The 20,618-nt window shown below is 41.6% G+C and overlaps 1 protein-coding gene across 2 annotated transcripts in view; it reads right to left on the reverse strand.

Moving 5' to 3' along the window:
* The window catches only part of BMPR1A (bone morphogenetic protein receptor type 1A), a 73,829-nt gene extending 53,415 nt beyond the window's left edge, over positions 1-20,414 (reverse strand). For both annotated transcript variants that reach the window (XM_053949639.1, XM_053949640.1), the window contains exon 1: positions 20,300-20,414. The gene's annotated coding sequence lies outside the window, so the exon portion shown is untranslated. The remainder of the gene's footprint in view (positions 1-20,299) is intronic.
* Between the last annotated feature and the right edge of the window lie 204 nt (positions 20,415-20,618).

Here is a 20,618-nt window from a genome sequence, read left to right on the forward strand (position 1 = left end):
ATGTGCAGTTTTAAATAATAGCCAAGAAAGACACTTTTATTTCCACCTTCTAATGATGTTTGGAAGGGGAAAAATAGGCCTGAGAAGAGAAGTAACAGTTGCAGAAGTGCTGCCAATACACAAGGTAAAAAATAAAGCAAAGTGGGGACAAATGCTTCTGCAGGGCCTTTGTGACTGGGCAAGGGGTAATGGTTTTAAACTGTGTGGTAGGCTCACAGTTGATATGAAGAGGATTTGTTTACCATGAGGCTGGTGAAGAACAGGTGGCCTAGAGAGGTGGTGGATGCTCATTCCCAGAAACATTCAAGTCTGGATGGACAGAGCTCTGAGCAGCCTCATCTGCTTGGAGATGTCCCTGTTCACTGCAGGGATTTGGACAAGATGTTTTGGAGATCCCTTCCAACACAAACTGTTCTATAATTCCATCAATGTTCTGGGTTTGGGCTTAATTTACAGTCACCATCTTAAAACTTGCAATGACTTGCAAGTTGTCCCTGGTCCTTTGGAGCTATCTCCATACATTTATGTACACACAGTATAGAAACTGTCATTTTCAAGCAATCATAATTGAAGGAAGTAGCAAAAAGAAGACAGACTAAGAGATCTTAATGCCAGTACACAGTTAATGACTGAAAAAAATACAAAGAACCAGGGGACAAGATTCTTGCCTTTAGTATTTGGGGAATTTTCTCTAGTTTAGTAATTTACCTTAAGGTTTCTCATCCTCTACCAAGTTCCAGCATGGTTTATTTAACAATTTGTTTGAAAAAAATTAACACAAAGAGGATTCTGTGGAGTTGAGTGGTAACATTCACATTCAATAACATTGCCAAGAACAATCCAGTTGGAAAAAAAACAATTATTTGCTTGTACAAGACTTGCAGAAGGCCAGAACAGCGATACAAAACCTGTCACGGTTTATTATGTATTATAATAGAAATTATACCACTGTCCTCTCTTGAGTTTGAAAATGCATACATTTATGCTGAAAAAAATTAGTGTCAGTATTCAATTATGTCTATATAAAAATAGTTCCCTACCAGGGGACAACAGGCAATAGTTGACTAGGCAACAGGGATTAGGCAACAGTTCTACCTAGAGCCATTTCCTACCCTGCATCATGAAAATAAGGAAGAAAACTACCCACAGTTCACTTTGAAATAAACTCCCTCATTCTAAGCCCAACAATAGGATTTTAACACTTGCAGAAAATCAGGTGACTCATGAGAAGTACATTAGGAGTTACTTCTTTTCTGGCAAATTATTTGTGCAAACGACTGCCAAATCTAACACTGACAGAAAAAACACTCCAGAACTTTCAACATTTTTTAAAGTCTTTCCACTGTTTCAAATATGCTCTTCAAAACAAATAGCATTTAACATCCATTGCATTGTGTTATCTTTCACAGGTCACAAACACCCATAATTTTAAGAAACATAGGTAGTAACTGCTGTAGCACAAGACTATGTACAGTTATTTCTGCTAATACAAATGCTAAGATTTAAAATAAAATAGGAGCCCAAATCTATTTGGACAATCAAGATGTCAGACTAAAAAAAAATTCAAAAAGTAAAATGCTAGGCATCCACCCAATAGCTCCCACTGACAAAATATTCAGATTGAGATTTTCAGATAGCCTGTAGCACCAAACTATTTGGCAGCTCTATTGGCTCAACTCTCTGTATAAAGTCAGATTTAAATCAGGGAATAGAAGACTACCACAAATGAGGGATAAACAGAAAGAACAGTCTACACATTTTTTCATTCCCCAACCTAGATCTTCAGAAAGCTAGAATACAAGCCATCTGAAATAAACAAATCTTAGTTACAACTAACTAATTTTAGAAGTGAATAAAAAAAAATTATGTCTCCTTCTAAAGAAAGATTTACTAGAAAAAGCCCACAAATCTGACCCTAAAAAAAGGGCCAGCACTCAGTTCCACATCTGTTAGCTGAGTTCTACCCTTCTGTGACACAGAAGGATGAATGCACACTGAAGTTCCAGTTTTCAGTTTTGCCCCAATACACAATACAAATGAAAATTCAACCACTGAATGCAGATAAACCAACATGGTTGGTGTTACAGAAGGCCGAGCAATTTTCACCCCAATCCTCCATTCACTAACTCTGACCCTATTAAACTGGGTTAGAAATCAGGTGTATTACAGTCTGCAAGCGTGACCTCTCCGTATGAACTGTCAGCCCCACAGAGCCCGGCTGCTGTCAGACAGAACCATCAACTCTCACAGGTTGGAAGAGACCTCCAGAAGTTGCTCAGTCCAGCCCTGTGCCCAATAAAAAGCCAAATTCCACATTCAGTTAAGGTGCTCAGGACTTTGACAAGGAATATCCTGCACATGTCCAAGAAAGGCAGTTCTGCAGGCTCTCACAGCAACATGTCCCAGGTACCTCACCATTCTATTTTTTTTTTTAATCCAGTAAGAAATTACCTTGCTGTAACTTGCAACTACTAATTTACCACCCTTTCAACATGCACTCCTGGGAAGACTATAGCTCCACCTTCTGTGAAGATAACAAATATCCTTCCTCAGCTTTTTGCAGGCTGAGCAAACACACCTGGTGTGTGGCAGCCCCTCTCCTGCAGGCCACACCATGGCATCAGTCTCCCTCTTGCACTGGGGAACCCAGACCTGGAAGACCAAGCCTGCAGCCTGCTGGCTGTGATTTCTCTTCCAATCCAGCAGACACTGAGCCAAGCCCAAAAGGCTTTCAGCTTGATCCCACTGGTATCCCACCAGCTGCACATCAGAGCTAGTATTCTGTGTAACCTAAGCATGAAAGTCTTCAAATACCTGATATGATGGGTTTCATGCTGTTGATCGGGGTTTTTTTTGTTTGTTTGGGTTTTTGATAGGTTGGATTTCTGAGATCAGGACAATAACTTAACCTGCTACATGGAATACCATAAAAATGGAAGGCACAGACCCACCCATTATCTCACTGCCCTTTCAGACAGGTGAACAAATAACAGCTTCACAGCAAAACCAACAGCAGACACAGAGCATATCCTCCATTCCCCAGGCCCTCAGCTCCAACACCATGTTAATTTAGTGCCAAAATAATTTTGTTGCTTGCCACGGCAGATTAAGGGAAGTGTTTTTATGAAGATCTATGCAAACATTCTGCAAGGTAAGCATGTGTGGGCGGAAGCAGTATAATTCAGATATGTGAGTTAACTTACAGTGACTCCAGCAGCTGTGCTCTTGTTCAGCTAAGGCAAGAAATTGGGTGTTGGTGATAAACTTTTACCCAGAGCTGTGCATTTATTAATTTGCCCTGGATCTCAGCACAGGGCCTTTATCATCACAGACTACTGGCAGTTCCCAAACTGGAGAAATACCCAAGTAAAATACATTATATGTGCATTTATAGCTCTTTTCTCATTTCTAGTCAGTATACACACTGATCTCAGTATGAAAATGATGAAACTATTTGAACTGCACTGAAACCCATTACAGAGGTACAGACTGGAACAGAAACAAAAATGTGTGGTGGTTTTCTACATCAATTACCTTTATATATTCACAATAGCAGCTGCATCCACTGCATACTGCTTTGTGTGAATCAACTTTTTTTTAAGCCAACAACACACATGTTTTAAATTACAGAACGAGGAGAAGTAAATTGAGAAAACACTGAGAAGAATTCGGCAAAAGAGTACCTGAAGTGATGAAGTAATTTATTTTTACTCTATATAGTCTTAATAAGAAAATGACATTCAATGTCAATGTTTCATTTTTGCTACTATCACCAGATTTTATTGATCTTAGGGTAAACTCAATCTTAGCAATAAGTTTATATACAGATTTTAACCAGACAGGACTAGATTCCACATGTTCAGGCTGAAGTGAAGGAAAGTTCCCCAACCTGTACCAGAGACATTTCTGCTGACAGAGACACAAAAGACTCCCTGCACTGAAACAGAAAGCATCAGTTGGAGGATCCCCTCAGTTTTGGGGAGCTCAGGGATGCAGCAGCAGCAATTCTCAGAAAGAATTTTCAAGAACAAGATACTCTCCTCGAGTGTTTCATTTTAACTAAAACAACTTCAATTCAGCCTGTGATGGCTTTTATTTGTGGGAGGAGGGAGGAGATTAAAAGGAATTCCTTTGACAAGAGAGCTGCACTGCAAACCACAACCAGGATCATTTTACTTCTTTAGCTACAAAGAGATTATATGCCATGAAGAAAAATCCCATGATTTTACAAATAATACCACTCTAACCAGTTGTCAGAGAAGATATCTTTGCAGCTGATTTGCTTTGTACATTTCACAGCATTTGATACACAGTATTCATCATTTAAGCTCTGATGAATGTGGTATCTCACGCCCTTGCTTAGTCTTCCCATGGACAAAGCTTTACTCAGCTCTTGAACTAAATCTAAAGTCGTTATTTATCTCATGTTTGTGATAATATACTGAAAGTACAGGGGAAAAAATTCACCAGTTATGGACTCCTGATTGGCAAAATGATTTACAACCTGAATTAAAAGCAGGGGGAAGAACACAACACCCCAAACAGCACAACACAACATGCTCAGAGTTTCAAATTGAGATGTCCTGCTTAGTTTCTTTTACCTGAAAATATTTATGCAGCCCCAAAGAAGTACACAAGACATGCTAATGACCCTGCAGGAACAGTAGGTACCAACTGATGTTGCTGTAACAGCTACAATAAATATTCCACAAAACATTCTGTTCTGAAGTCAACTTGAAACTTTAAATACAGCTCTATTATAAAAAGCCTTAATGATATTCTCCTGCAGGTTTTTTTTTTTTTAATGGTGAAAGCTTTAAGAAGTGTGCACTAAGTACCCAACCATTGTTTTGCCAAGGAACAACTGAGTACTGCTGCAGTGTAAACATGAAATGGAAATTACATGATCTTTAAAATACATTACTTCAAATCGCTATTTTGTGTATCCATGGGAAGAGAAAGGAAAACAAGCAAAACACAAAAATCTACACTTCCACGAAAAAAAGGCAAATATTTACCTAGCATCACATAATACTGTAAATACAGGTAACAACTTGAAAAAATGAGAAGGCAATAAGTGCATCAGATAATTAACCTTCTAGCTCTCAAGGAAATATCTGAAGCACAATAGTCTGCTCCCAAAAAGCCCTTGTAACCACTTTTACACCTAAGCAAAATTAAACAGCGCCACGAGGATTTCTGATCTCTAAAAATAGCTCAAACCCAAGTTCTTTCCTAGTAAGTAGTTGTGCTTAGTGCGAGGCAAGGCAAAGGCCGGAACGCTGCCGCGGCGAGGCCGGGCCCGGCGGTGCCCGTGAGGGGCGGCGGGCGCGGGCCCCGCGCGGGCCCCTCCCGGCGCGGGCGCGGCGGCGGCGCTGGAATGCGGAGCCCGTAACCCGAGCCGCGCCGCCCCTCCTCCCGCACCGCCGCGCTCGCACACACGGAACCTCAAAATGGCATCCCGCTACGGCCTGCCCGGGAACCGGCCTGCGCCAGCCTCTCCCGAAATGGGCAGCAAAAGGAAAAGCCTTTTCTCGGGGTCCGGCGGGAACCCCTCGCTCCGGCAGCCGAGGGGAAGCAGTGCGCGGCTCTGGGAAGCGCCGCAGCCCGGCCACCCAGGTCTCCCTCCTTCGGGCCACCTCTGCCAAGACTCAAAACTCACCCGAACTGCGCTACCCTTAGACACGAACCCGTCTTACTCAGAAGCAAGGAACTGTTAAGAACAGCTCGTCCATTGCAAAGGCCTCGCACCTCAAAAGCAATGCATTCATGTAGATCCAACGAGACAGATTTCTGGAATGATGTCAATTGTCCCTTTCTCAACTGAAAGGGACAATTTTGTTATGAATTCACTTAACTTTCCAAACTATAGGCACATATTTTATTTAGGATACTACAACACTACAATGTCTTAAGTTTCAGGTCAACTACATACAAGTACAGAAATTAGTATGTTACCCCTCAAAAGAAGTGTGAGATGATCTTACAGATTAACTGTCTCCATCTATTTTCTCTAAAAGCAAGTAGTTTTGTACCATGAAAAAAGGCTGTTGCAATTTGGAATAAGTATTTTGCTGTAAACAAAATGAACAAGAATTTCACCATTCTGAACATACTGAAATTACTAAGATGCCATTATGCTACCAGACAGCAGAAACTTGGAAAAAAGAATCATTCCAGTGACAGCACATGTAAGGAGAGAAAGAGAATAACCTGAAAAAAACCATTTTCCTAGTCATAGTAATTTTACTCATAAAGCACACTACCAAATGTTCTATAAGGAACTGAGAAAAAAAAGCCCTCCATGTATCTCAGGAGGGTGCAAATCTTTTGGCCATCAGTGTGGAACTAGGGGCTCACACTGACTCTCTGGTATGACTCCCATAGGAGGTGCTTTGTACTTTCGTTGGCTGAACTAAATCTGACACTGCAGAGCACTACTAATTCTGCAACTCTACAGAGACCTTTGGTCACTGTACACTGGATAGGTAGAATCCTTCTGTTCATGTAAAAAAATATCTCACCAGCAACAGGCTGCCAGAAAGTCTTTGCTGTTACAAAGTCTTAGGCCTGGATCTTAAGTCAAAACCAGAAATTCAGAACTCAGTGACTTTTACACAGGATTCCTTCACTCACCTGATTTCCCCCGTATTGGTTCGCAGCTACAAAATATGAAAGAATTCAAAATGCTAAGAGACATGGACTTAAAGCACTGTCTTCATGGTAAAACCCTAGAATCTAGTGAGGAATGCCAAATACCACTATGATGAGAGCTTCCAAAAGACTTTAAATCTGAAAAAAAAAAAAGAGTAGGCAGGATGATGAAAATAATCACTCTTATTGATATACTAATACACCTATCAAAAATCCCTACTATCAATAAATGTTATTGCAGGTCAAGGATCAGAAGCACTAACAACTGGCTACCTCTATAATTCTAGGCAAAGTAAGCACAGAATTGATTATTTTTTGTAATGTATGAGAACAAAAACCCTACTCAGGTGCCTCTGTTACAGAATATGAGCACTTTAAACAATTTTTTTGTTTACTGCAAACAGATTTTTATTTGCAGAACCTCTTTTTACAGAAGGCAAAATACAGTCAAATTTTGCTTCTATGTATCATAGAAGCAAATGATGATAGCATTTTGTCTCTCAGATAATGTAAAACTTAGACTTTTAAATTATTCCTCAAAGGAACCTCTCCTGTTAGCACTCTACAAAATTTTATTTCTAATTTATAATTTCTATCAGATAATCAAAATTAGAAGTATTTTCTATTTTAACCAGAATTTCTCTATTTACCTAAGGTAACAGAAAATGTCGTACATATAACAAATAAACAGCTATTTTTCTTTTAAAATATATTTAATAAAGCTTACTCATTGGAATAAAATTTATTCAAATTGTTGGTTAGCAGTGGAAGAGCAAGTATGTTTACATATTAGAATTGAAGCTCAAAACACCATAACATGATTACCTGACAGCTATTAAATGCCCTGCAAGAAGTTATTAGTGTTGATTCTCTTTCAGAAGGCCAATATAACAGTTCCACCCTTAGCATCCTCCCTGTAGTTTTACTTTGTTGTGTCTTTTTTAACATAAACTTTCCCGTCACTCCCACAGGTCGTGTTTTGGTCTCAAGACCTATTATTGGGATATTTCACACAATTACATATAAAGAAAATTAAGCCAGTGCTAAAACTACAAAGTAATCCTAAAGGTTTCAACAGGGGTTAAAGCTACTGTGCTAAAAATAACAAGATGTATGCATATTTTACCAAGGATTCTGTTTTCCAAAAGAGCAGATAGAAAACACCACTGTGATGTTTTACAAGGACATTCACAAATACCTTCAAGTACTTCAGCACAAGTTTCATGCCAGCCAAGATTACAAGCAGTCACTTGGGAGTGGGAGGGAACCAAGGAGAAAAACAAAAAACAAAACCAACCAAAAATCCAAACTCACACTGCCATTGCAAATTAATTTTAACAAATGAAAAGTAGTGTCAGGAAATATACCTGCTTATAACAGTTTTAATATTTCCCCAGTCACAATCTTTGAAAACTACAGACCATGTATCACAGAGACATACAGACAGGGTGAAAGGGTGGTGAAGAAGAGACACAAAGATTACAGAAAGTACTGTTAGAAAGCACTTTGGAAGTGGAAAACGTCCTTGAACTTCTTTTTTTACTTCTCTTGGATGCATGAGTAACACAGAGCCTGACAGGTGTCGCTCTAAACAAAATGTCCTTTTGAACACACTTGCCTTCCCTTTAAGAAATGTGACTGTGAACATTACTAGCTGCTCTAGCAAGTGCCACTTTATTCACTGATCTCTAACATACCATGGATAAGCAGTCCCACTGAGCTGTAACTGAATGATGTGCTCCTGGCCAAAGGAAGCTGTGCCAGTCACTGCTTCCAGGAGAAGAGAATCTTCTGAAAGATGTATCCAAATTAATGGTTTAAAAAAAGTAATTTTAAAGTATACATTTATAAACTTGCATTCTAAATTAAAATTAAAAACTCAACAGTATTGGCAAATTTCTTTGCACGAGACTAAAATATTTCCTAGTATACCTTCCAAAAGCACAAATTGTGAATGATACTGCTTCCTGCTGAAAACTCAATGCAGAAGAATAGCATTTGTCAAACCCAGCATTTTCATAAAACAAGTGAAATTGCAACAAGCAGTTAAAGCAGAATCTGTTTTTATTACAATGTAATGGGTTCCGTAGGTGGAGGAGCATGGACTGCAGAGATACTAGTATATAAACACGTAGCTGCATCAGTACTCCTATGAGCTTGTCAGACATTTCAACACTGTATTTTTAGATTATTCTCTCATACCAACTGCACTGTTAGAGTGGCATTTAATTCCATTATGTTCATTGTCAAAAAGCTAATCTTCTGCTTCAGCTACAGCAGTTCTTTGAAAAAATACATTTTTAGAGACTGTATTTAATTCTCAAATATATTTTCCCAGTCACAGCCATGAGCCAGCTTAGTGCAATACAGAAAAGAGCACCCACATTTCACTTTCTAGATGCTATGTCACTTCATGCTCCTTTTGACCAACTCTAAAAATCCTTGGATTTGGGAATAGCACACCTGTTGTTATATCTGAGCCTGCTATATAACTCTAAAACTCCTTGGATTTGGGAATAGCACACCTGTTGTTATATCTGAGCCTGCTATATAAAGATTTTATTGTGCTTTCTCTCTGTTCTAATAAAGCCTGGATTAATGAGGAGAACAGAAGAAAAAACTTGGCTGAATTTATCTACTCTGCCCTGGCAGTGATGCCAAACACACACCTATGGTATTTCTAGTTCTTAAACTCAGGTGATTCTTTCATTTCAAATTTTTCTCTTCATTCAGGTAAAAAAAAAGAAGTCATCACACATCAAACAAATTGCATTATGAGCAACAGACATAGGAAAGCCTGGTTTTCTACAGATTTGTTCTGTTTTGGGCTATATCTTTTCCCAGGTTAATTGCTCCAGCTCACTATATATCCTGTATGATTTCACTCTCCTTAGCAATAGATCCATTTCCCCACTCACACACATATTCTTCTAACCACAGTTGTCTCTCCCTTCCCTCCCACATCCTCTGGTGCCCAACAACGTCTTGCTGGCTGGACAGTAATGTGCATATTGACCTCCCTCTTACCTGGCAGAACAAGTTTACTGAACACTTCTGATCGTAACATCCTTCACCTCTGGGGACATTAACACAGCTCAAGACCTTTGAAACAGAAACCGTGTGACATCCACTCCATAATCTGACTAGACATCTAATCTTCAAACCTGCTGATACATGAAGCTTGTCTTTGAAGTTTTAGGTATTAGGAGTTTGCCAAACTCCAAAACTTTACAGGCTACATCAGAGGCAGAAAAATTTAACAGAACTACAAAACAAAGGACTCAACTGCAAAAGAGCGAAGACAAACGTGGGGATGGGAAAGTAAAGATTCTGACCAACTCATTTTTGCTTTGTGGAGTGAGAATATAGTCAATATGCACTAAGAAGTTACACAGGATCACCAACATTCAAGCTAATTTAAAAAAAAAAAAAAACAAACCAACAAAAAAAGGCACTCCAAACTGGGTAACATTCCCAAACAGCAGACTTACCCACAAGCACGTTACAGTACAACTAAACTGGGCCTGGAAGGAGCACTCTTGTTCTCTATGCTAACAGTAACACTTGCTCTGCCCCCTCAACCGCAGCTAGACTGGCAAAAAGTGAAGCCTACTGAAAAAAAATTTAAAAAAGCAGGCAAAAAAGGCTAATGGGCTCTCAGCCAGTTTAGATTCCTACAGCATCAGAGCAGTGCCAGCCAGTGCTGCTGCAAAGGAAGAGGGAAGGACGCACCAGGGTGGCGTGAACAAGGAGTAGAACTGGCCCTTCGAGTGTACCCGGCTGCTTAGGCTGCTTATCTGCAGCACAGAACTGCCCTCTCCATCTGGCAGTTAATTATTCATCCAGCAGACATCAATGGAAGGCTACCTGGCTACACTGCTCCACTCCTTAGGAAATTATATGATCAATCTTTCCACACTAAGCAAAATAAACTACCTGAACAGAAAATGTTTAAGATAAGGCAGATACAAAAAAACATGTTACTTCACGTTTGATGGCAGTTTCGTTAAAGCAAACCTAGCAAATGTGTCAACGAAGGCAGATGGGTGCCAGTGCAACATAAAAAAAAAAAGCTGTAGGCGTTACAGACACTACTAAGTGCAACAGCAGAGCAGTTGACGTGCCTGGCTGTGTGTGGGTGTGATAAAAGGCCTTCAGATTCGCCGCCTGCTCTGTGCAGATGTCTAGCCCAGCACTCTGCCTGTGACACCACCTGCTATCAGACCAGTTGGGAGCTAAGGGAGAACAGAGTCCTCCCTGGCTTCATGCAGAAACCTGGGGAGTTCCTGACCTACAACCAGCACAAGTGACTGTGCTATTGCTATCAGTGCACACATCCATCAACAAATCTGTGTGATTGCAAATCTGCACCACACTTTCATTCCCAGCCACATATTCTGGCAGTGACTTTTCAACTGAAATATTTGCTGTGAGGAAGGAAAGAAACGCCCCATTTTACCATCCTTGTAAACCTGCCATTCCCTTACACTGTGCAGAAAAAAGTAGTGGTGAAACACTATTCATCAGTTTCTTAATTTCATTTAAGTTTGATAGATTACCATCACCATCTCTCTCCACTGTTCCTCTTTCCTTAACTGAAGAGGCTCAAGTCTATTTAGTACTGCATCCTATTTGTACTGCTGGAAGAAGGAAAAATCAAACAGAACAAAAAATATTACCTTCTCATTTTAATGGGGACTGTTGAAATTGTATTACCAAAAGGATGTAACCTGTATGTCCATATATAATGAACTTGTACAGCTGTATAATCACATTTTTAAAATACTTAACTATATAGAATGCTGCTTCAAAATTGGCTCAAATTCATTTAAGTCTGTACTGATTGTAAGAAGGGAAGTGCTGGCCCTCCTCTCCTCTTACTCCACATAAGGTACCACAGTGAGCTGGAAATACCAAAAACCTCGGGGTTTTTATGCGGTTAGTTTTCAGTTAAATTAGCAAACAAATCCAACCTTTTACTTGGCCACAAGTACAAAAGTGACAGTGCAAACACAAAAAAGAGAAGAGAGGAAAAAAAATTCAACACCATACGCAGATAGGTTCAATCTAAGTAGGAGCTTCAAAACAAAGATCTTGCCAAGTGTTAATACCTCATTTAGAGCCTATTACTGCTTTTGCCTCTGTTTGAATTAAATTACATTGCACTTACTGTACCTCATCCAGTATTTTATCATCCAGGCATTCAATACTGCTCAAGCCAGTTTACAGTACCTGTATCAGCTACAAATTTCACCACATCATCCACTCCCCCTTCCACACTATTTCCAAACACACAGAGTAAACCAGCCCTTGTCGCTTGCTTCCGGTGAGGCTGTTACCACCCCTCTGCCCCAGGGGCACCTGCCCAGTTCTTCCTGGGAGCCCAGAACCGACCAGGGCCTTCCAGATGTGTCTCACCAGTGCTGAGCTGAAGGGCATCATCATCTCCCCAAGCCTGCCCACAACACTCACCCTTGGACAGCCCAGGAGGCACCTCCCCAGGCTTTGCACTTCCCTTTGTAGAGCTTCACGAGGTTCCTTCTCTGCTCACTTCTCCAGTCCATCCAGGTCCCTGCAAGAGGCTGCACAACCACCTGGCCCACCAAACTACTCCTCCCAGTTCTGCATTGCCTACAAACTTCTGAGGGTGTGCTCTGTCCCATCATCCATGAATGTACACTTGGTTACACTGTACTAGAAATCCAGCTTGACCCCTGGGTCACAGTGCTAGTGATTGGTCCCAGCTGGACTTTGTGCTGCTGATCACCACTCCTTGAACCTGGTAGCTCATCCAAATTTCAGTCTATCTCACTGTCCATTTGTCCAGTCTGTACTTCCATCATTTTTTTGATGAGGATGTTACAAGTGACACTGCCACTACCCTAAGGAATTCAAGATAAACAATATCCACTACTCCCCACTCATTCACTGAGATAGCCTCCTGCAGGCACCTACCAAAATCCCCACAGCACCGTGTATCCCTCACCATCTCAGCCTGTCCTTCCTGGAGAGCCTGTAAAGAGCCCTTGCAGCACTCCAGCCATGTCAGCTGTCCCACCCCATCTCTGATCAAAACAAGATGTGATGCCACGGCACACAGACCTCCAATTTCTCCTGTTTGTGCCCAATCTTTTCCACAACATATGGAAAATAGTGAAATCCAAATAAAATAATCAACTTAGGTTTAAGTTTTAGAAACTTCATACTGGCTACTTTTAATAGCCTGAAAGTTCATTTCACACTATGACAAAGTTACAGATGCTAGAGAGAAAAATCAACAGTGATAGTGGAGTAATAATGTATGGATGGATAGATATGGGAAGAGGTGCTTTGCAGTTATATACAGAGCAAGGAGATTAAGAGTTCTGTAACTCCTGTCCCAGGTTAGAAGAGAGCTCAGCAAGCCTTTCTCACCATGCCACTGCTCCCCTGCCCACACTCCCTGTTACCTGAACCCCAAGTCCCACTCCTGCTCTTTCAAATGCTCAGGAGACCCTGGGATCTGTATTTACAGCACACCCACAGCTTCTCTTCTCAAAGTAACCCGAAGGAGATTTATTTTACCTTTAGTTGGTCTAAGTACACACAGTAAAAAATATCTTCCAGTAAACAATTACTTCTTCCAAAAGCAGAAACAGTTTGAAATCAAGATTCAAAATCACTGAAAACTCTTGACATTTCTCTTACATAACACCTCAAACTTTTAAATTTTGGTAAAAAAGTCTTTGAAGCAAGAGTCCCTTTGTACAAAGCAAAAAGACCATCTAAGGGTCTTGTATTAACTAAATCACCCTTCATATCAGCACTCAAACGAACGCTTTCTCAAAGACCAACTCTACCATATGAAAATCTTACTACTACCTGGAAACTCTGATGAATACCAACATTGTCAAAAAGTACAAAGACAAAAAAGAACACAAAAGAAAAAGTAAAATTACACATCTTTATAACCTGCTTAGTAGCTTAGAGAGACCTTTTCTAACTACAATTGTTTCATGTGCTATGGATATATACTGAAATGGATTGAATGTGCCTTACAGACTCAGCTAGCTCCTGGCTATTGGATGTAGGAAGAAGCTTCCACAGAGTGGTGGAATTCCACAGTTATTCCTTAGACTGCCTTAGGTGTTCCTCTGGAGAAATACTGCTGGCCATTGATGGGAGCAAAACACTTGAAGCACTTGTAACATTCTTTTCTCACTAGTGCACCCTCCTTTCATATAGTTTTTAGTTGGTTACTTTTCCTTTAACCAACTTCTCCTCTGAAATTAAGTCAGCAGAAATTAAAAGATATTTATAAAGAACAACCAAGCAAGAAAATCACAGAATTTCATTGCAGTAAAAAATGACACGCACTACAGATGCTTTAGGACAAAGAACAAAATTCTTACAACACCTCTTCCCTCCACCTCTATTCCCCAGACTCCTAAGACTATTACTGACAGTATTAGAGAGATGCAAATATTATACAACAGCATTTGAAGCTTTGAGAAAAACTTGAGTAATGCCATTTCTGCAACAGAACCACTGGCTAAGGAATGCACAGCTGCTGAGCAGATGTATAATTTCAGCATTTAGATTCCATTATTTCAAGGGGGATTTTTTTTCTTTACTCCATGTTTTCAGATTTTCTGTTTCCATCTGGTTTTTGACCTCCTTCAGCTTAGTCCACTCTTCTCTGGTTTAGTTCATTACACCAAAATAATTTTCTAAATTAGAAACATCTCTACATTTAAAAACTTGTGAATTTAAAGAGAGGTGGGGGAGTGAAACAGGGCCAGGGACAGAACAAAACCAGACAGTTCAACAGAGGCTTGGGTTTGAATAAAAACTGTCCTGTCTAGATCAGGATTGATTTTGCAGTTCCTGGTCTAACCCAAATTGGCGAGCCTCTAACTGCATTCCTTCCATGAAATTTTAAGACCAGGAAACTGAAGAATATCAGCTATATGGGAAGGTTTCTAGACTTTGCCAGAGCCCTTTGCCATAAAATTCTGAGTATAACAACACTCCAGGTTTTGATTCTTTTTAGAGTTATGATTAATTATAGTTATAAGTGTAAAAAAAACTTAACTCACCATGTACTGAAAGAGGTTTACAAAACATACAAAGATTAGTGCAAACTAGTGAGTGGTTGTCAAATCAATTCAGTAAAGAATTCATTATTGTATTATTTTATTATATATTATTATTATTATATTATTGTACAAGAGTAGTAAAATATTAAAAATACATCTAGTGAGACAGCATTGTTTAGAAAAATTTCTATTCATCTAAGTCAAATAGAGGACTGGGACATACAATATTGTCTGTCTTAAACTTCAGTCCACACTACAGGTTTTAAAGATGAATTATCCCTGGTAGAACCATTGATTGAAATGTGACAGATTGGCCATAAAACCTATCCAATTTTCCGTTTAATTTGCTTGGGTGGGGAAGGGCACAATCTTCAATCCTAACGAATGGCATACACATCAGAATATTCTACAGGAAACTTTCTATAGAATATTTTCACAAAAAAGAAAAGGAAAATTATTATAAACTAGTAAATATGGAAGATAAAATTATAAAAATACATCTATACTTTAAAACAAAACCCACATTTTTATTTGGTGGGGTTTATTGTTTGCTTTGAGAGGAGACATTCAAACCAAGTTTTAAAAAAAATCTTTAAAGTGAAACTTCCTGTATCTTCTATCATCAGGGACATTTCTGCTTAATACTTGGTACCACTACTGAATTTTTCATTACTGCTAAAATCCCTTCAATAACCTGAACAGATGACAGATTCAGTGCCCAAAACAGGGAGTGGCAAGAACGGCTGCACCTCATTAGCTGGCAGTTCATCCCTGTGCCCTGTCCCAGTCCTGTGCTGTAATTAACTCTCAGTTGTCCTAACACTGAGAAGGAAACAGGAGGGTTTCTAAAATCTTCTCCAAGGCATTTTGTTAAAGATGATTTTCTCTTCCAAAAGGAGGACATGCAGCCAGGAAGAGCACATTTTACCCAGCTTTGTGGTCTCCTCACTCACATTTCCAGTCACTGAGGTTCACTGTTTTCTTCCAAAAAATCCCTCTTTTTCTCATGCTACTGCCCAAGTTCTTTCTTTCCCAAATATAAAGGGACAAGTAGATGATACATTTTTCATATTCTCAGTATTTCATATATTCCATTGTTCCTGCTGAACGATTCCTCCCAACCCTTCTGTTTAAGCTTCCTTTTCAAGCCCTCTATACCCCTGCAAAAACACATGGAACAGTTCCTCTGCCTGACCACTGCACTGTGAATTTCCAACTGAACACAGGATAGGAAAAAGAATGATTAATTTAGAAAATGTTATCTGAGCTTATTCACCACTTTCATATCCCTGACATTCTGACTCTGAGCACACAGTGTGCTCATTTGCACAAATCTCATGAGCAGAGTATCGATTCTCTGCATAAGTGAAATCTCTGATGACTTCAGTCCTCCAAAGTCATTTGAGCTCTGTCCACCGATTTCCAGTCAAATTTGGGATCAGGCTCTCACAGAGGAAATACAAAAGCCTGGAAATGGTTCTAAGTGGGATTTTTTTTTATATAACAAGAAAAGAAAAGCAAATTTAAATCATTTCAACAGCTGCAGCAGTGAAAAGGAAATAGCTTCCACAAACCAGATCTATTTCCTGGTATGTATCTTGTGAGACTTGGATATTTCTCTAACTTATCCCTGCTACATCTGCTTGTATTTATCAACCAAAGCATGGCAGTACCGACAGTTTTCTCCTTAAGATGGTGAACTCAGGGAATACAGACACAAAGAAGTGCTAGTGGCTTCCACATTTTAATCTAATAAAGTTGACTGAAACCACACTGCAAAAATGTATATGATATCAAATTTTTGTAACAAGCATTGCTGCTGTTATAATACATGATACAAATTAAGCTGCAATACTGCAGAGCTGAGCTAATAATACTGATGTTTTTTCCCTTTTTAATGCACTACATTTCCCTCTGTATTTTGGGGAATCCTATTTTGAGGAAAAAAAATGAGCATAAGAGCATTAGGCTGCATGTGGCAGGTACACATTCTGTGAATTGTTACTACACAGATTTTTGTCTAAATCAAAATATTTTAAAACATTCAAAGTTCCCATCTTCATGATACTCAGAGCACTTTCCCCTCCCTCGTGAAGAGTCACCGGTGACAGTGTGGTGATGGCAGGGACAGCTCCATCAGGGCAATCACCTTCACTGTAACTACAGGTGTCACTGCAGGAACTCAGAGCTGGTGACACACCTGACCTTCAATAAGCCTTTGCTGTGGCTTTTCCTTTCCTCCTGCTTATACAACCTATGAATATTATCACAATCATGAGCCAGAGTTTATTTTCCTACCCTAACGCTTGTTTTGAATTTTGCTAACCAGACTGTCATTAAACAGTACTAAACCTAACCGTAACGCCCAGAATTCAAATGAAATGGGATGGCAACTACAAGACACTCTTTAGAAAAATGGCAAGAAAAAACCTCTCTGAATTAGAAATCTGAAACAGAGTGACTATATTTCTCACACTGTTTGCATACAGCTGAAACAATGGGGTCATAACCAGAAATCCATGCAAGGGTTTTGCTCTACCACAAAATGAATGAAGTTCTTGGTCTTTTCAATATATTAAATATACATCAACCTAAAATGCTTCAGTGTCCAACCTGCTACAGTGAATTTCAAAATATATATTGCAGACTAGTGGCATAATTGCTTTGTTTTACCTTGGAGGGAAATGGACATGAAATACACCTTATATGCTCTGTAAACATACCCAGCAAAATCCTGGGAAGCCAGTTCTCAGCAAAGTCCATCCTGGCAAGTTGGCAGCTTGTCCCCTGGTCAGTGGTGGGCCAGCTGTGTGTTTTAGCAAGCTAAAGCTCTCGGGATTTACATACTCCAAATACAAAGTACTACGCAGATGTTTCTGGAGTAAATCCCTCCCAAAATATCTATTCCACAGAATCTCCTCAATAAGAGCACCAAGATTGCTAAAATTATGTTTTCTGTACACAAGAAAAATGAGGTGACTGTTTCAAACTTCTACGCAGTTCCAAGTATCACCTAGTGTGGTCTCCTTGTTCTTCTTAAAGGACACAATGTAGCAGGTCAAGTTTTACATTCTTTGTCAGTTTTAAACATTTTAAAGAGTAACTACTTGCTGCCTGAGAGCAGTGAACCCTCAACAGCTTTCACAGCAACCTTTAACAGAATGCAAGAACACAAGGCAGAAAGCAATCATGTTTCCCCTTAAAGCACTAACCATCCTGGAAGGCACAAAAGAGACCACTGCAACTGGGGACCATCAGCACGGCTGTGGTGGGACAACTGCAGAGGGTTCTGCAGATTTTGTCCAAGAAAGCGAAAAGTGGAACCACTAAAGCAGCAGCGAAAGGAAAAACTTCTTCTCAGGCACACTCTGTGCCTGCCTCCAAGTCCTGCATTTTGGGAATACTAGCAAAGGAAACAAGGCTTCAAGTACTCCATCTGTACCCACATATGACTCTGATGAGTTATACTTTTAAATTGCTGAGTTCCTTCTGTCATTTATTTACAGATGACAGTAAGATAAGTGAAGAAATCCCAGGCACTGAAAATATGCCCTCTTTTTACTGAGGAACCAAGAAATACCTGATGCTGCCCCAGGTATCCAGATAGGACAAATCTCCAACTGATGCTTGAAATAAGCAAGGACAAACAAACATTTGTAAGTTTCTCGGCCACATACTGATTGGTCTCTTTCATTCATCTGTGCTTTCCAGCAATTTCCCAAAGAAGCTACTGCAGCTCTGTATGTCAGACCTGGTATCCAGAAAAAGCTCACATATCATTTACGTACTCCACCATATTCAGTATTTTTAATATGCATAACGATTTTCACTGTGAGGATCTTGCAGAGCAGTGTCCAGAACAGTAGGATTTGGGGTCCCACACACTGGCTTTAAGAAAGTCTATGCTCCAGCTATATACTGTTTTAGTAAACATGTCTTTTAATCAGTGAATTCCAAGTAACATGCTATTTCAGGCTTGCAGTTTACCAAGAGCTTTCTGCTCTAACTTGAACAAAGGCTCAAACAGATAACATCCAGAGGTCCCTTTCAAAACTAAATTACTTCACAATTAAGGGAAAAAATAATTCAGATCCAGCCACATATACTCTCTGTTGCTGGAAGACATCAGCCAGCAGGACATACTAAGGACTGGCAGCTGAATCTTGCAGGTGCCTGAGACGACCCTTCATAAAATTTCAAACCACATCTCAAAGCCTACCAGGTAGTACCTATCTTTATAAATACATATAAAATACATAGCCCCTTGCACACACCCCAAAGAAAGTGTGGTGAATAACCTAAGAAAAAGCTACAAAAGAACGAGACCAAAAGACAAATACATTATCAGCAAGAGTTTTATCCAGGCTGCTACAAATGCCAAAATATGGAGTATTTCTAGCTGTAGACTGGGTAAATTATCTGACTATGAATTGCTCTTATGTTAACTTTTTTATTGCACGATTAGGTTCTACTAAAAATTAAACAAACCTTTCCATTTGGGAGAGTCTTCCTTATCTACAAAAGCAGCTTCTCTATCCCTGCAGGTAACAGGCCTGAACAATCCCTAGCATGCTAACTTGATAAAAGAACTCAAAGATAATTACTTCTAAGCAGAGAACAAAATATGTAAATTTGGAGGGCAATCAATTTACACTGGAAAAATCGTCATACAACTTGACACAAAGTAACAGGCAACTGCTGAAAGGAAATACCACAGCTTATTACCATTCCCTGCTGCCGAATTCACTCTTAATTTTACCAAAACAACATCAGAGTGTGGTTGATTGAAAGGTGGTAAAAAGCCATTTGTGCTTTTGAACCCTGTTCAATAGGTTTTGTAAGCAGTTATGAAAACCGCGTACATAATCGGTCCTCAACAGCACAATCTTTCGCTGCTAAGGTACGGGCGATTATTTGGCGTTATCACTTCCTCGGACTTTTTTTGTTTGACGTCGCTGAACGGCAAAAACCGATTTGGAAAGCCGGCGTCCAGCTTTGTTCAAGGCTCGCACAAAAGGAAGGCGAAGCACCTTATTCCTCGTAGCCTTCCCACGACGACGGGCGCTGCCGCTCGCTCGGGCTGGGGCCGCTCGGCACGGGGCCCGGCATTACAACACCGGGAAGGGAGGGCAGGAGGGAGGGAGCGCACGGCCGGCGAGCGCCGCGCCGGCCCTGCCCACGCAGGGACCCGCGGGCCCCGCGCAGCCCCCGCGGCGCCCACCCGGCCCGGTCCGCCCGGCCGGCGGCGGGCAGCGCCCCCAGCGCCGCGGCGGGGCAGGGCTGCCGGGCCGGGGGCGCTCCCGGGGCCCCGAGCAGCCAGACCGGGGCGGGAGGGCCGCCGCCGGCCGCGGCGGAGTCCACCTTCGACGGCGCCGCCCGGGGCCGGCGCAGACCCCGCCGGGCACCGCCCAGGCCGGGCCGCCCGACGGCGGGGAAGGGGCCTCGCCGCGGAGGGAGCGCCCCGCGTCCCCCCGGCCGCAAAGGGAGCGGTGCAGGCGCGGCGCTGCCCGGGGCGCCCCGGCTCTCCCGCGCCCGGCCGAGGCCTCCGCGGCGCGGCCCGCACTCACCGGCGGTGGGGACTCCTCATCCTCCGCGCGGGGACGGCAGGCGAAGGGGGAGGCGGCCCGCTCCCCGCCGCGCTCCGCGGGCCGTTCCCGGGGCCCCGACGGCTCCGCTGAGACGGGGGCGAAGGCGGGTGCGTGTCGGGCGGGGGAGGGCGGGACGGCGCGGCGCGGGCTCGGCGCAGGCTCCGTGTCCCGGCAGGCGCTCCCGGCGCGTCCCTGTGGGGCGGGGCGGGAACGAGCCGGATTCCAATCACTGCAGCCGGGCGCGCGCGCGGCGGGGGCCCGCGGGGAGGCGGGAGCGCGCCCGCCGCCCCCGCCCGTC

This window comes from Vidua chalybeata, chromosome 8, assembly GCF_026979565.1.
Source record: "Vidua chalybeata isolate OUT-0048 chromosome 8, bVidCha1 merged haplotype, whole genome shotgun sequence".
Classification (NCBI taxonomy): Eukaryota; Metazoa; Chordata; class Aves; order Passeriformes; family Viduidae; genus Vidua; species Vidua chalybeata.